This window comes from Chanodichthys erythropterus, chromosome 7, assembly GCF_024489055.1.
Source record: "Chanodichthys erythropterus isolate Z2021 chromosome 7, ASM2448905v1, whole genome shotgun sequence".
Classification (NCBI taxonomy): Eukaryota; Metazoa; Chordata; class Actinopteri; order Cypriniformes; family Xenocyprididae; genus Chanodichthys; species Chanodichthys erythropterus.
In genome coordinates this window covers 13123836-13138789 of record NC_090227.1, presented here as the reverse complement: position 1 = coordinate 13138789, position 14954 = coordinate 13123836, and the positions used below count along the sequence as shown (strand labels likewise).

General features: G+C 34.3%; 1 protein-coding gene across 2 annotated transcripts in view; it reads right to left on the bottom strand.

Moving 5' to 3' along the window:
- Positions 1-14954, bottom strand: part of mafa (MAF bZIP transcription factor a) — a 143554-nt gene that overhangs the window by 39324 nt on the left and 89276 nt on the right. The window contains exon 3 of one of the 2 annotated variants that reach the window (XM_067389028.1): positions 11398-11485. The exons of the other annotated variant lie outside the window; for it this stretch is intronic. The gene's annotated coding sequence lies outside the window, so the exon portion shown is untranslated. Of the gene's footprint in view, positions 1-11397; positions 11486-14954 lie in introns of those variants that run through there. 2 annotated transcript variants of the gene reach the window in all.

Genomic DNA, 14954 nt, shown 5'->3' with positions numbered 1-14954 from the left:
GCCCAACTGCAGTTTGATTGTTATTACTTGGAATGCACAATAAAAAAAAAACATGATTTGTGAGAATTCATAAAAATGGAGTTATCTGTTTTTGCAAATAAACTCTTCATATATATATATATATATATATATATATATATATATATATATATATATATATATATATATATATATATATATATTAATATATGGCTTACCTTGTGCTTGTCTAACGGCCTAAATAGTATTTTTTTTTTTTTTTTTTTTGAATTTATTGAGTATAATTCCTTATTAATTTAACCAATTATTGATGGCTTGCTTAATAATCTGTTCAACTTCAGGCACATTCCTAATGTTCATCAATGTTTGGGAGTCACTAACTAAAAGTGATGCAACTGACTTCTCTTTTCAGTCAGTTATTACTTAACTGTAGCTTATTACTATACCTCATTCTGTTTTGGTTTTGTTGTTTTATTCTGTTCCAGTTTGCCAGTGTCACCTCTCATTATTAGTTACCATGGTTGCTGATTTGTGTTCCACACCTGTTTGTGGTTTCATTGATTACTCCCTGTGTATTTAAACCCTGAGATTTTCCTAGGCTACATTCAGACTGTCAGTCCAAATCCGATTTTTTTTTTTTTTTTTTTGCATATCTGATTGTATACGTAAATTCATATGTGGTTTAAAATCCTATTTATTTCCTATTTCTGGAATTCGCATTTCTGGAAATACATTTCAGTCTGACTTCTCTGATCGGATTTTGTGTGGTTTATGTGACTTTCTCACACTCTGAGGTCTGACGGTATCGCCGGCGATACCACCGTGGTTTTTTTCTTATGGCAGATGTTGTTATAGGAAATATGCTGAAAGTCGCTGCAGAAACGATGTTGTGTTGTTGCCGGACGAGCAGAAAATGACAATATAGGAGATATGTTTTGAGACCTGCAGAGATGACACGCCTACCACCTTCATATGTTTCTGCCGCTGCCTCATAAAATGCAGTAGTCCAGTGTGGCGGCTACACGTTGTCATGTTGTACATAAGACAACATCTGTATTGCAAACCCCTACATGTTGCGGTTGTTGTAGTTTTTGGCATATACCTACCAACGCAACCTCATTGCCATAGAAACCAATGCAGATATTCCGATAAACAAAAGAGCACCACGGAATGCACAAATTGTATTTTAACAGTTGCGATACACAATGTGAACAGTCAATAATTTTAAATCAGATTTCAATTGGATACAGAAGTAATCAGATTTGGAGTGACAGTGTGAACATAGCCTTAGTCCAGTATTTATTATGTTAGTTGTGTGATGTATGCACTCATTTTTCGTGGTACTTAAAGACCCCATGTGGTGAAAATAAAATTTTTAATGATGTTTATATGTCTATGTAGTGTTTTTAATATGCTTTAAGACAAACCATGTGCAAATTCATTCATAATTCAGCACCACTGCTGAGTATTTTATGTTTGAAACTGCAGTATACCAAAGACAGTCCAAACCCGCGGTTTGAAATCGTGGGTGTTTGTGACGTCACAGACTACCTTGTAACCAATCGCAACAACGTGCCGGCAGGCTTTAGCAGATCATTACTGTTCTGAAACAGGGAAGTCTTGAGAGAAGCCAGGTTATCCCGGTATATATTCTTCTGATATGAAAAATTGTGTAGATTTAGCAATATAGCGAGTCTCTTACGATGTTATGATGAACTATATGCCTTTCTCCACTGACATTCTGAGTTGTTCAAAGCGTTTGTAAGGATCCTGATTGTTAGAAGGCAGCTGTCTGACTCTGAGATGAAGAATGGGAACGGTGTGTGTAACATTAGCAACACATTATTAGCTGTTTGATAATGTAGTCAAGCAAAAGGCTAATCATATTAATTCATATTAATTAATGACAGAACATAGGGGCTTGCGCCAAAGTAAAGTGACAGCTGACTTCAAGTAAAGCCAATAAAGTTCATGTTTTTGTCCTTCAAAATATTTTAATACTATAAAACATAGCTAAAACAATATTGCTCTGAGTGTGTGAGCGTGATTCGTGTGCATATGTCAGGCATCGCACGCCAAGTTCTGAGAGAGCTATTCAGTCCATTATAAATTCTGATTTTGTCCACCTCTGGAATGGATCAAACCATAGATATTAGCCTACCTGATAACTTCAAGTAAATACACTGGAAATCTGTGCTCATTCAAGGATGTGCATTTATTTCATGTACAGAGAAGGCATGGCATCTGAATGTTTTTTTTTTTTTTTTTTTATCTGAAAACTTAAAGCAACAAAATTGTCAAACATCCATTTAGCGCATGTTCACCGAGGAAAACGGCTGTGTGTTCTCTCGATACTGTCTGTTTTACTGAGAAATCGCTTCAGGTGATTTAGTGAGAGAGCAGTCTAAATGAATGCAAGTGGATTTAGACCATTTTGCAAAGGGGTTTTACCAATTCATAATTTAAAACACAATCTAAGCATTAGAAAATATGAGGAGTTCAGTTGCACAGCTGTTAAACTGAATATACAAAACGATCAAGCTTTTTTCTTAAATATCCACAACACAAACAACAAATTGCTCATCACTACAGCAACAGTATACTCTCCGAGCTGGCGTGAGCGAGTGGAGGTGGGGCTAATTTGCATATTCATTGATCCGTGTATATTAAATGAGGCAAGGGTGTAGAGTTACATTCAAGCTATTTTAAGGCGTGAAGACATTTTTTTTTTTTCACTTGATTTTTTTTTTTAAACATGTAATTTTGGTGATCAAAGACTTTAAAAGTCTTATAATTATTCATTGCATGTCCTGATCCTTGGATTATACACAGAAGCCTGTAACAATTGCCCTTATTGTATCTTTTATTCCTAATTATTCATATATATATATATATATATATATATATATATATATATATATATATATATATAATAAATGGGGTCAGAAAAAAATGTGGCTCTGATTTCATATGAAAATTACATAATCTGATATTATATACAATTGGAAAATGATATCTACAGAAAAGATAGGAAAACACAATACTTTTTTATTAGACTTTAAATAAATAAATAAATAAATGAATGAAAGGCCCTTCTGCTCACAGCAGTAAATGGCATGAATTACATCAATGGTAAGGGTGATGCCACATTAACCAGATCCCTGAAACACATACACACCTTGTACATACTAGAGAAACAAAGAGTTTAGTTACCTGGGGGAACAGAGGAACTAACCTGCGGCAAGCCTGGCCTCATTCCATGCTTCACTGTGACATTTTGTGACATTTAGGATATAGTTAAAGGTTTGAGTACTAGAGCCACTGTAAGCTCTGTCTTTCTCCTTAGCCGTATGAACAATAAGGTGTATATAAAAAATAAAACCCTTCTGTATGAGTATGTCAGAAACCACTACATTTACATTTGGCAAATGCTTTTATATCCAAAGTGAGTAACATTGCATTAAAGGTTCACATTTTATCAGTTCTTGCTTTCCATCAGAATCAAACCCATGACATTGGCATCTACTGTTTGAGCTACAGGAACACCAGAAAGCAATGGAAGGAAAATCAAATATTTGCTAGCCAAATGACATGGTCATCTACACATGTTCCAATTAATAATGAAAGTGACTGGATGAACTAAACTGTAAGACAAATCAGATTGATCAAAGATAGGTATTTCTCATTAAGACTGGTAGAAGACTTAAATTTGGGACATGGATTATTCCAAAATAGTAACATTAATATCCTGAAGAAAATATTAGAGGTAGCAAAAGAGAAGTGTTAGTACAACTCCCACTTTGAAATAACAAAGAAGATAATACTAAACACCACATTTCCTCAAATAATTATCTTATTTAAGGAAATGTGGTGTTTAGTCTTCTTTTTACCTGCTATTAAGAACTCATCCTCTTAGAGTGATAAGAACAGTCTATCTCCTCTGGACAGTCCAGACAGCTAAAATCTTACAATTCATGGTATTTCACCCAGTAGCTCCTCACTGCAGAAAACGAAATCCAGGAACCGGATTCAAGGGGTGGAGACATGTAGGTTTATGTATATGTAAAGTGGCAGGAGTTGGATCCAGATCCAGGAGGTTGAGATGGGTAGGTTTAGGGATCAGGGGGTGGATCAGGGATTGTTGCAAAAAAATGGAAATAACTTATCCTTTTGTTTACTTTATTTATTTGCTTGGTCAGTGTTGTTGTGGCTTTTGGTTGTTTTGCTGTTGTAGGCTGTGGGATCTTTGAAATAACTGGAGTCATTTGCCGAAGTTATATGGAACTATAATACGGACAAGACCTGCCGGGGACTACTTTAGCAGTGCGTTTCCTTGAAAATAATTGCACACCTTAGAACAGGGATGTCCAATCCTGCTTTTGGAGGGCCACTAAACTCTGCAGGACAGTGGCCCTCCAGGACCGACTTTGGACACCCCTGCCTTAGAACGTTTGTTAACCAATCAGATTCAAGCATTCATGGTTTATGTTCAAGCCAAGTCATGTTTAAAGGGTTAGTTCACCCAAAAATTATGTCATCAATTACTCACCCTCATCTCACTGAAGCTGTCAATCACTTAATTTCAGCACAAGCTCATTGAGTTCTGGACTCTTGCAAAAACACCCATTATAAAAAGTGAAGCTTCCTACACTGCACAATGAATCTCTTATTTACATTGTGTCTACACTTTGTTAGTTATAATGAGAAGATTTGTGTAAGTTTAGAACATAGTTAGTGAGCTTGCGTTGAAGAAAAATCTGCTGATTTGAGCAGATTTATTCTGTACAGTGATTTAAAGCCTCTGATTAGCCAGTGCGTTAATGTGCTCAACAGACATGTTCGTGATTGGCTGCAATGCTCAATGCAGAAAAAAACAAGAAAAATAAAAGCATTAAATGTTGTAACCTTTGATACAACGGGAATAAATATAAATATGATACTGTAATCAACAGTTTTCACATTTAGTTAATCATGGCTGCTGTAATCATAATCATGATTATTTTTCTGATTAATTATTCAGTCCTAATTCAAATGGTATGTTTGTCACGACGCTGGGATGTCAGAAATGGGGGGTTTAAAGGCTGACAATACACTCTCCAGTGTGGCCCTATCTCCATCTGTCCTCCCATTCATCCCTATCACATGCACAGTGTAGGCATGAGTGCGGTCAAAGACAGAGCCACCACGGGTCTTTGTGCTGACAGGCAAATCAATAGACACCACTAGCTCTACTCTGTCCTACCCCCAGTACCCTCCCCCCGAGAGTGAGTAATTGGATTCTGGCAATGGCAGTGTAACATCTGGATCAAAGTAATGTGTTAATATTGGCTTTTAATATTGGATGAAGCTGCTTTTTTATTTCATTATGTGTTGTCCCTTGTGCACTGTAGCATGCATTCCCATGACTATAAAATGTATGCCTACAGTAGAATAACGCATTAATTGTTAAACACACAACAATTATCAACAATATACATTAAATTGCAAGATTAACTTTAGATTTTTCACCACATATGCCTAGACATTAAAACAAATATCACACATTTATTTGTATAATTTATTACAGTTGATAAATTATTCATATTAAGGTCATATTAAATAATTAACGGATGTAAAATGCACACTCTCTATGTGCTCGAACAAAGAACAAGCTACATTGAAAACTGCTGGGATGCATTTGTCGTGTTGCAGGTGCTAAACTCTGTTCTTCTCTGTTTTGACAAGGCAAGCATATGAATTTGACAACAGTTCACATATATGATGACACCGCTCAGGGGTCAGGATCTGTGGTAAGGGGATTCAATGATGCAATGTCTAGTTTTGACCTGGAATTGTCATAGCAATATAGGACATCTGTTCCCAAAAGAGGCTTATTCTGACAAAGGTCAAGGAAAAGCCAAAGACCATTCTATAACAGGCTGAAAGTTTGGCTGAGACAGGGTCAACATCTGAGCATGAAAGTCAGTGTTTGTGTGCATATGGGTTTTTCAACTATCCTTTTGTTTCCTTTTTTCCCAGATCTAAAGAAAAGTTTAAAATACAATTCATACAGACAATCACTTGAATACACATCTTCTATATAACGTTCTGAGTTCAAATTTATTTACATTTTTATGGGATTTAAAGTAACAGTTATTCAAGGCTGAAATTCTTAAAGGGTTAGGTCACCCAAAAATGAAAATTATGTAATTAATTACTCACCCTCATGTTGTTCCACACCCGTAAGGCCTTTGTTCATCTTCGGAGCACAAATTAAGATATTTTTTTATAAAATCCGATGTCTCAGTGAAGCCTGCATTGCCAGCAAGATCATTTCCTTTTTCAGTGCCCAGAAAGGTACTAAAAACATATTTAAAACAGTTAAGCGATGAGAATACTTTTTGTGCACCAAAATAAATAAATAAATAAATAAATAAATTATGACTTTATTCAACAATATCTAGTAATGGGCGATTTCAAAACACTGCTTCATGAAGCTTCAAAGTTTACGAATCTTTTGTTTCGAATCAGTGGTTCGGAGTGCATATCAAACTGCCAAAGTCACGTGAACTATTTCAAAACACTTATGACGTAACGAAGCCTCGTTTACTGAAATGACGTGGTTTTGGTGCTCTGAACCACTGATTCAAAACAAAAGATTTGTAAATCTTTGAAGCTTCATGAAGCAGCTTGAAATTGCCCATTACTAGATATTGTTGATTAAAGTCATTATTTTATTTATTTATTCATTTATTTATTTTATTTTTTTTGGCGCACAAAAAGTACTCTTGTCGCTTTATAATATTAAGGTTGAACCACTGTACTCACATGAACTGTTTTAAATATGTTTTTAGTAGCTTTCTAGGCATTGAAAAAAGAAATTATCTTGCTGGCAATGCAGGCCTCATTGAGCCATCGGATTTAATCAAATATTTAATCTTAATTTGTGGTCTGAAGATGAACAAAATGTCTTACGGGTGTGAAATGACATGACAATGAGTAATTAATTCTCATGATTTTAAAGGTGCCGTAGAACGTCTTTTCAAAAGATGTAATATAAGTCTAAGGTGTCCCCTGAATGTGTCTGTGAAGTTTCAGCTCAAAATACCCCATACAATTTTTTTAATTATTTAACTGACCATTTTGGGACATCATTAACTTTGCACCAATTCAAGCTGCACGGCCCCTTTAAATCTCTTGCTCCTTGCCCTCCCGAGCTTTCGACTATAATTGCAGTTATACAGTGCATAAACAAAGTTCACACAGCTAATATAACCCTCAATGGGATCTTTACAAGATGTTCGCCATTCATGCTGCATGCATGCATCGATTCCTGTCAGTATAGTATTTAATTGGATGTGTACATTTGATTCTGAATGAGTTTGAGGCTATATGCTCTGTGGCTAATGGGCTAATGCTACACTGTTGGAGAGATTTACAAAGAATGAAGTTGTGTTTATGAATCATACAGACTGCAAGTGTTTAAAAATGAAAATAGCGATGGCTCTTGTCTCTGCGACTACAGTAATAAACGATGGTAACTTTAACCACATTCAACATTACATTAGCAACATGCTAACGAAACATTTAGAAAGACAGTTTACAAATATCACTAAAAATATCATGTAATCATGGATCATGTCAGTTATTATTGCTCCATCTGCCATTTTTCGCTATTGTTCCTGCTTGCTTACCTAGTCTGATGATTCAGCTGTGCACAGATCCAGACGTTAATACTGGCTGCCCTTGTCTAATGCCGTTCATAATGTTGGGAACATGGGCTGGCATATGCAAATATTGGGGTCATACATATTAATGATCCCAACTGTTACGTAACAGTCATTGTTATGTTGAGATTTGCCTGTTTTCCGGAGGTCTTTTAAACAAATGAGATTTATATAAGAAGGAGGAAGCAATGGAGTTTGAAACTTAACGTATGTATTTTCCATGTACTGAACTCTTGTTATTCAACTATGCCGAGGTAAATTCAATTTTTGATTCTAGGGCACCTTTAATACATAATTTTTGGGTGAACTAACCCTTTAAAAAACAACTATTGTAATGTAGTATAGAATAATTGAATAATACATAATTATTATTATTTCTTAAAAAATGTGGAGTGATGCAGTTTAGCTTTAATTCAGTTTGGTGTAACCAACATGCATGAAGCCCAAAAATATGAAGGAAATTATGTCATGTAGAGGACCCCTGTAGACCCTCATCACTGTCTGTCAAGGTCAGTATCTAAAAAAAAAAAAAAAATAGGCTACCATATAATTTGACCTTTTTGTGACAAAGCAAGGTTAGTTCAGTCCAATTTTGTGTGTTTATTGAATGTGTTCATTGTATTCAATGAGTAACACAAATATTTAATCACTTTTTACATAATATAACACTACTTGACTTTCACACTGTAAATGACCTGAGGATCTGAGAGGTTTCTGACATTCCCTTCTGTTTATCAGAGTTCCAAACTTGAAGGATTGTCCAGGCGCTTTCCAAATGAAAACCATATGCAACCATTAAAGTGCTCTCACATGAAGGAATAAGTGAGCGCATAAAGGCCTGCTTGGCAAATTACACAGCACAGTTTGATACTGATGCTATCATTTAATGGCCATTTATGGCTGTTTTGGTTATCTGTGAGCAAAACCATGCAAGGCGACTGCAAACTGTAATGGTAGGCTAAATATGAAGACAGAACCAAACTGCATATAGTTCTACACTTTCTTGTTCTCCTTTTCTTGTTTCTCTTTTTGTGTTCTCTCTCTCTCTCTGTCTCTCTCTCTCTTTCTCTTTTCATTCACATTTCATTTTGCTTTCCCCTGTAATGGGCTGTAATGAGGTAGTCTTTACAGTATGTCCATTAGGCTGCTGAATAGCCGGATATTGGCAGGTATAGAGAAAGCATTTCAGAAGTGAAATACCGACCAGTTAAAATGATGGCATCCTTGACAGTAAGTGGCTGTTGTGTGCTGCTGCCTAACGACATGTAGCATAGAACAGTACTTTACTATAATTTAGCACTTTAATTTACAAGGGCTTGATGAAATAAAGGAAACACCTAGCAATATATTCATATGAAGGAGCGAGGGCCACCCATCGCCAATACAACTTGTGTTCTTCTTGGAATATTGTCAAAAAACTTCTGAATTGCATCTTAGGGACAGTACATGGGACATTATACATAAATGAGTTGTAAAGCTGTTTGAATCTTTTAACTGGTGTCATTTGAGTTCATCTTGGTACTGAACCAACAACTTGAAATTATTTAGCAGTGTATTTAGGTCCATCATTGTATAAGGGAACATCAAGAGGGCACAGTTTGTTGGTGATTGTGATCTCTTAAAATGGATTTATATACCATGGCCATTATACGACCAAGGAGAGCAAACATTGAACATAATGTCTGCTGTTAGGTGGCAGTTGGAAATAAATTGTAGGGTAGAGCATCCTTTAGATTTCGCCATTCACTCATTCACTCAAATCACTCTTATATATGAAATAAGTTAGATTGACTCATCCAAGCAGGTATTTTATTTTATTCATTTTTTATTTTTTATGTATATATATATATATATATATATATATATATATATATATATATATATATATATATATATATATATATATATATATATATATATATATATTCTTATTCTTGTATAAATATACAGTAATAAAATACTTACAAATAATTTGCAAATTAGTCTCTACATTACTATTATATTAATAGGCTATGTACAAATAGTGAGTTCTTCATTCATTGTCACTGTAATTAACCAAATTATTATTCTTTAATTAGCTCATATGCAAGATAATGTTTTTATGCTTGGTTAACTTATTAACTGTAAATAGTTCTCACTTTAGATTAGGTCACAGAAAATGGGAACTAATTAAATGCTTTAAACCAACCATTATTTAGACATTAATTGCATTAGTATTGAGTGTTCCTTAAAGAATAACTCGTATAAACTAATAGTTTATGATTGTAGTTGTATTACTGTATACTTATTATACGTGTTACCTAATGACTGAATTAACTTTAACTGAGAAACATAAGTGATTAATTTCAAAATATGCGATAATTACTAGTGATTCTCTTGATTAGCATTTGTTTTCTTTTAAAATGTCGCAAATTTAAATATGTACATGGACATGTTCTAGTTGAGTGGTTAGTGAAAACTCACTTGTTATTTTATTACTTTGGGTTCCATATACTATTATTATAATTAGTAATTATTATGATGATTGAGATTCAAACTGACCTTAACTGTTTTAAATACAATTCTCCAAAAATCACACAATAAAAAGTAGTAAACCATTGCATTAGAATTATAAGGTTCTATCTGACATGTCTGTCAAAATTGAGTTATTCACACATTCTTATTCTGTGATAACTTATTTACATTATGTGATGTTTTTTTTTTTTTAATGTTGTGTACATTTTGGGATTTTTATTTAGAAAACATAAAGGTTCTATCAAAGTCGAATGGAATGCAAAAACTCTTAACTCCAAAGACCCTGTAAGACAAGTCATTTCACTACGCGGCCATCTTTGAAACGCCTCTTGGACATGCAAGTGCAGCTCCTATCTCTTTGAATGGGGAAACATCAAATTCTCCAAAACCATTTGCCAAGCTTGCGATTACATTTCATGTTTGAAATCACCATTGAAATACTGTTTTATTGTTAATAACAACTTTCAAATGCTATTTTTTTTTTTTGTTATGTGCAAAACAATCCTGCATGCTTTACAGGCCCTATTATCCTGTTATACTGTTTGTATGTAGCCTACTATATAGGCTAACTTTAATTTAACAGTAGGCCAAGGACCGCCCACTTAGTCAAGAAGAGGCTGTCTGACTGACATGTAAATTGACTCACATTTTTTGTTCAATTTTAGGGGCAGGCAAATGTCACTATATGCTAAGAAAAAAAAATCACCAAACATTGGCCTTTATGAAAGTGTTTCTACTTTAGTGTGCCATATTCATCAGATGTTCAGTAAACAGTGTGTGCATGATGTCTGAGGCTGAAACGGAAAGTTCTTCATAAAGTAGCTAAAGTACAGCGCATAGCCAATTAATCTGTGTAGCTTACAGCTCCTTCTGTTGGTGGAAATCACTACATGATTGCTCTAGTAACCAGCAGTCTATTTTTGTCAGGATTTTTTGCAGTGTATTTGCGGGACTTTTTGAACATGCTGTAAAACGGGGACATTTGCAGGGACAGGCACAGCTCCAGTGTGGGACAGGATACCAAAAAAAAAAAAAACAGGGACATCTGGTAACCCTATATAAGAGGTCATTGTACTATAAACATACTGTACGTTTCAGAACTCAAAACTTCCTTACTAGTTCAAAAATAGCTTCTATTGAAATCAAGCTGCCAAAGACTCATTTTGAAACTTCCTCCTCTTTATTACGTATCAGAGTTGACAGCTTGTACAGACACAGATCAACACCTACTTCTTCATCATAACCTCTCTGGCCCGCCCGACTGCATCATTACTGAAGGGATATGTCTATAGACAGAATATAAAACAGGATTACAGGACTAAAAAAATAATAAAAGTCGCTTTGGGTAAAAGCGTCTGCTAAATGACTAAATGTAAATGTAAATAATACCTTGCAAAGGATACTTGTTTTAGGATAGTTGCTGTTTATTTTCAATATGTGAATGTTTCAGTAGAGCATTTGCTTGTTTGGCACAGTCAGATTTTTGTTGCAAAATCGTTTATTGCAGTTTATGTGTTAGTGAATCAAACCAGCAACTAAACAATCAAATTCACAATTCTCCTATTAGTATCATGAACATAATCTGTTGTTTAATTTGTAATTATATATAGAAAGCAAGCAAAGAACACTCCCTTTATAATAGCTTGAGCTATCAATCACTTCAGTACATTGCAAATTTAATAGTGACCGAGTTCTACACTGTCACCAAAATTCCCATTATAATCAGTGACGCTGTCTACACTGCACAATGAATGTCTTATTTACAGTCAAACCAAAATTTATTCAGACACCTTGAACATTTCATTCATTAATACAGTTTATTCACTATAGTTTATAAAAATGGTAATAAAATATGACAAGAGTTAAACTCTTAAAATCTTAAAAATGTCAGATAACGCTTAAGAAAGTGTCTGAATAATTTTTGTTTACAATTTTTTTCAGTCTGGTAGTCTACTGTATGAAGAATTTCTGAGTATACTGTGAACAGTTTACTTTATTTTGCTATCCTCACTTACATAAATGAGTGTCTTGCACCCACTAGTAAAAATATATCAAATATATCAAACATGTCTGAATAATTTATGGTTTGACTGCACATTGTGTTTGCACAGTGTTAGTTATAATGAAAGTATTCATGAGAGTGCAGAAGTCAAGTTGCAATTGCATTGCATTCATGCACTCAACAGATATGACTGTGATCTTCTACAATGCTCATCACTGCAAACACCATTTTTTAATTACACTGATTATGAGCAAATGAGCATTAGGAATGGATAGAGGATTCAAAATATAGAGCTAGGCCTGAACAATGCTTTTACAGGCACTGTACTTTTACTGATCGCTCAATCTGCGTCCACTCTCATCTCTGTCTGCATCTCATAGATTCTAATTTATTATAGTGCTCCATCATGTTAACGATTCTTTCCTCCTGGGTGCGATTTTCAGCTTTGGCAAATTATCAACAGATATCTTGCCTTTCCTTACCAGACTGCCAAGCACGAGCAATAAAGGCTTTCTGAGAGGAACAGCCCTGAACAATGATGTGAACACTAAATGGCTTCCTGAGCTGTTCTGAGAGTAAGACAGGGAAAGACTAAAGATGTACAAGGTGCAAGCATATTGATAAGAGAGATTAAGAGAAAGAAATATCTGTTTTATTTATTTTAAACCAAAATGTTTTTTTTTTGTTTGTTTGTTTTTTTTTGGCTGTATTTGGAGTAGTTCATAAAATGCATTATTTTGAACTTTTCTTTGGATGCTCACACATGGTCTTATTTGTTATCTATGATACATTTAATTAAACTTTTTTTTTTTTTTTTTTTGGTATTGGACCAATGTATTGTTATATTTATTTATTTATTTATTTAATCCATCTAATATAATCTTTGTCAGTATTTAGTGCCCAAAAAAACAACAGTAATTTATTATCCCATTTTATTTATTATTATTTTATTTTTTTTGCCAGACCAATACCAAACTAGCAATAACTGAATTATGAACCAGGCTGAAGATCTACATAATATAATTATTCATTTATTTCAAATTTTTTGTATTAATAGATACTTGCCATGTTTGCATCTATTGAAATATGAAACACACACACACACACCCACACACAACATCAGGTTTATTTTAGGTTTCAGACATTTAAATGAGTACTATGCTGTATAAAAAAGACATTTATAGTTTGTTAAATTAAAATTCCATACACTGATGTCTATAGAAGCTGCAATAATAATCATTTCAATTACATAATTAGACAGTGTTTGATTCATATCAGATACACATTCTGTATGAAACAATAAAGTTTATTCTATTCTTCTCCTAGTTCACCGGCCACCTATTTCTATGCATTTCGGGGAAAATTGTGTAAATTTTGTAAAGTTTGCGGTGTGACAAAACACATTCACTTCCACATATTTTACAATCAAAATATATATTATGCAATTCATGATATAGGCCTAGTTAACAAATTTGTGAATATTTTGATTAAAAAAAGTATAAACGAAATGCCTACATATCTGTCAGCTGCATGGGCTGTCTCCAAGGAATTATTAATACGCTCTAAAATAACATTCTAAAATAACAGTCAACTTAAACTCATGCTGGGGGCTCAGCTAGAATATAGGGCCTCCATAATATAGATAAATTAGAATATAGGTTTAGTTTGCAATTTGGATTATTTTTAAAAGATCTCATGAGTCCTGATAAATGCAATTTCTACTTCTGAAGTGCTTTTTTTATAAAGACCACTGCTTTCTCACATAACGCAATGAAGCAGCCCCTGCATAGAGTGAATTATCGATTCTTGAGCCATCAATATCAACTAATTCAGCACCACCGCCATGGACAGCACCTGTTAACGTCACACATAAGAAGGTATACCTTAAAGGATTAGTTCACTTTAAAATAAAAATTACCCTCAAGCCATCCTAGGTGTATTTGACCTTCTTCTGTCTGATGAACACAATTGGAGTTATATTAATAAATATCCTGACGCATCCAAGCTTTACAATGGCAATGAACGGGAACAACGAGTATGAAGCTTAAAAAAAGAGCACCCATCATAAATGTACTCTGCATGGCTCTGGGGGGTTAATAAACACTTTCTGAAGCAAAGCGATACATTTGTGTAAGAAAAATATTCATATTTAACAAGTTATAAAGTAAAAGCTTCCGCCAGACCACCGTCCGTATTCAACTTACGAAGAAAGTGTAATGCCTCTCGCAGTTCAAAACACTTACACAACGTCATACACCTTCCGTATTCAACTTATGAATTTATTTTTTCGTAAGTTGAATACGGAAGGCAGTCTGGCGGAAGCTAGATATTTTACTTCATAACTTGTTAAATATGGTTATTTTTCTTACACAAACACATCGCTTTGCTTCAGAAGGACTTTATTAACCCCCCAGAACCATGTGGAGTACGTTGATGATGGATAGATGCACTTTATTGAGCTGCCATTATAAAGCTTTGATGCATCAGGATATTTATTAATATAATTCCCATTGTGTTCATCAGAAAGAAGAAGGTCATATAGACCTAGGATGGCTTGAGTGTGAGCTTAAATGAGTGATGTAGCCTACAGAATGAAGTTAGAATGCCCCTGCAATTCAGGACATCAGGGGAAAAAAATGCCCCTGTATGTGTTTTTGTCTTATATTTACACCATAGGATATAGGTACACTCTAAGTGGATAATGAAGTGCAAAATTAAGTTTTTCATTAAGATGTTTCTCATTTTTCTCTTTT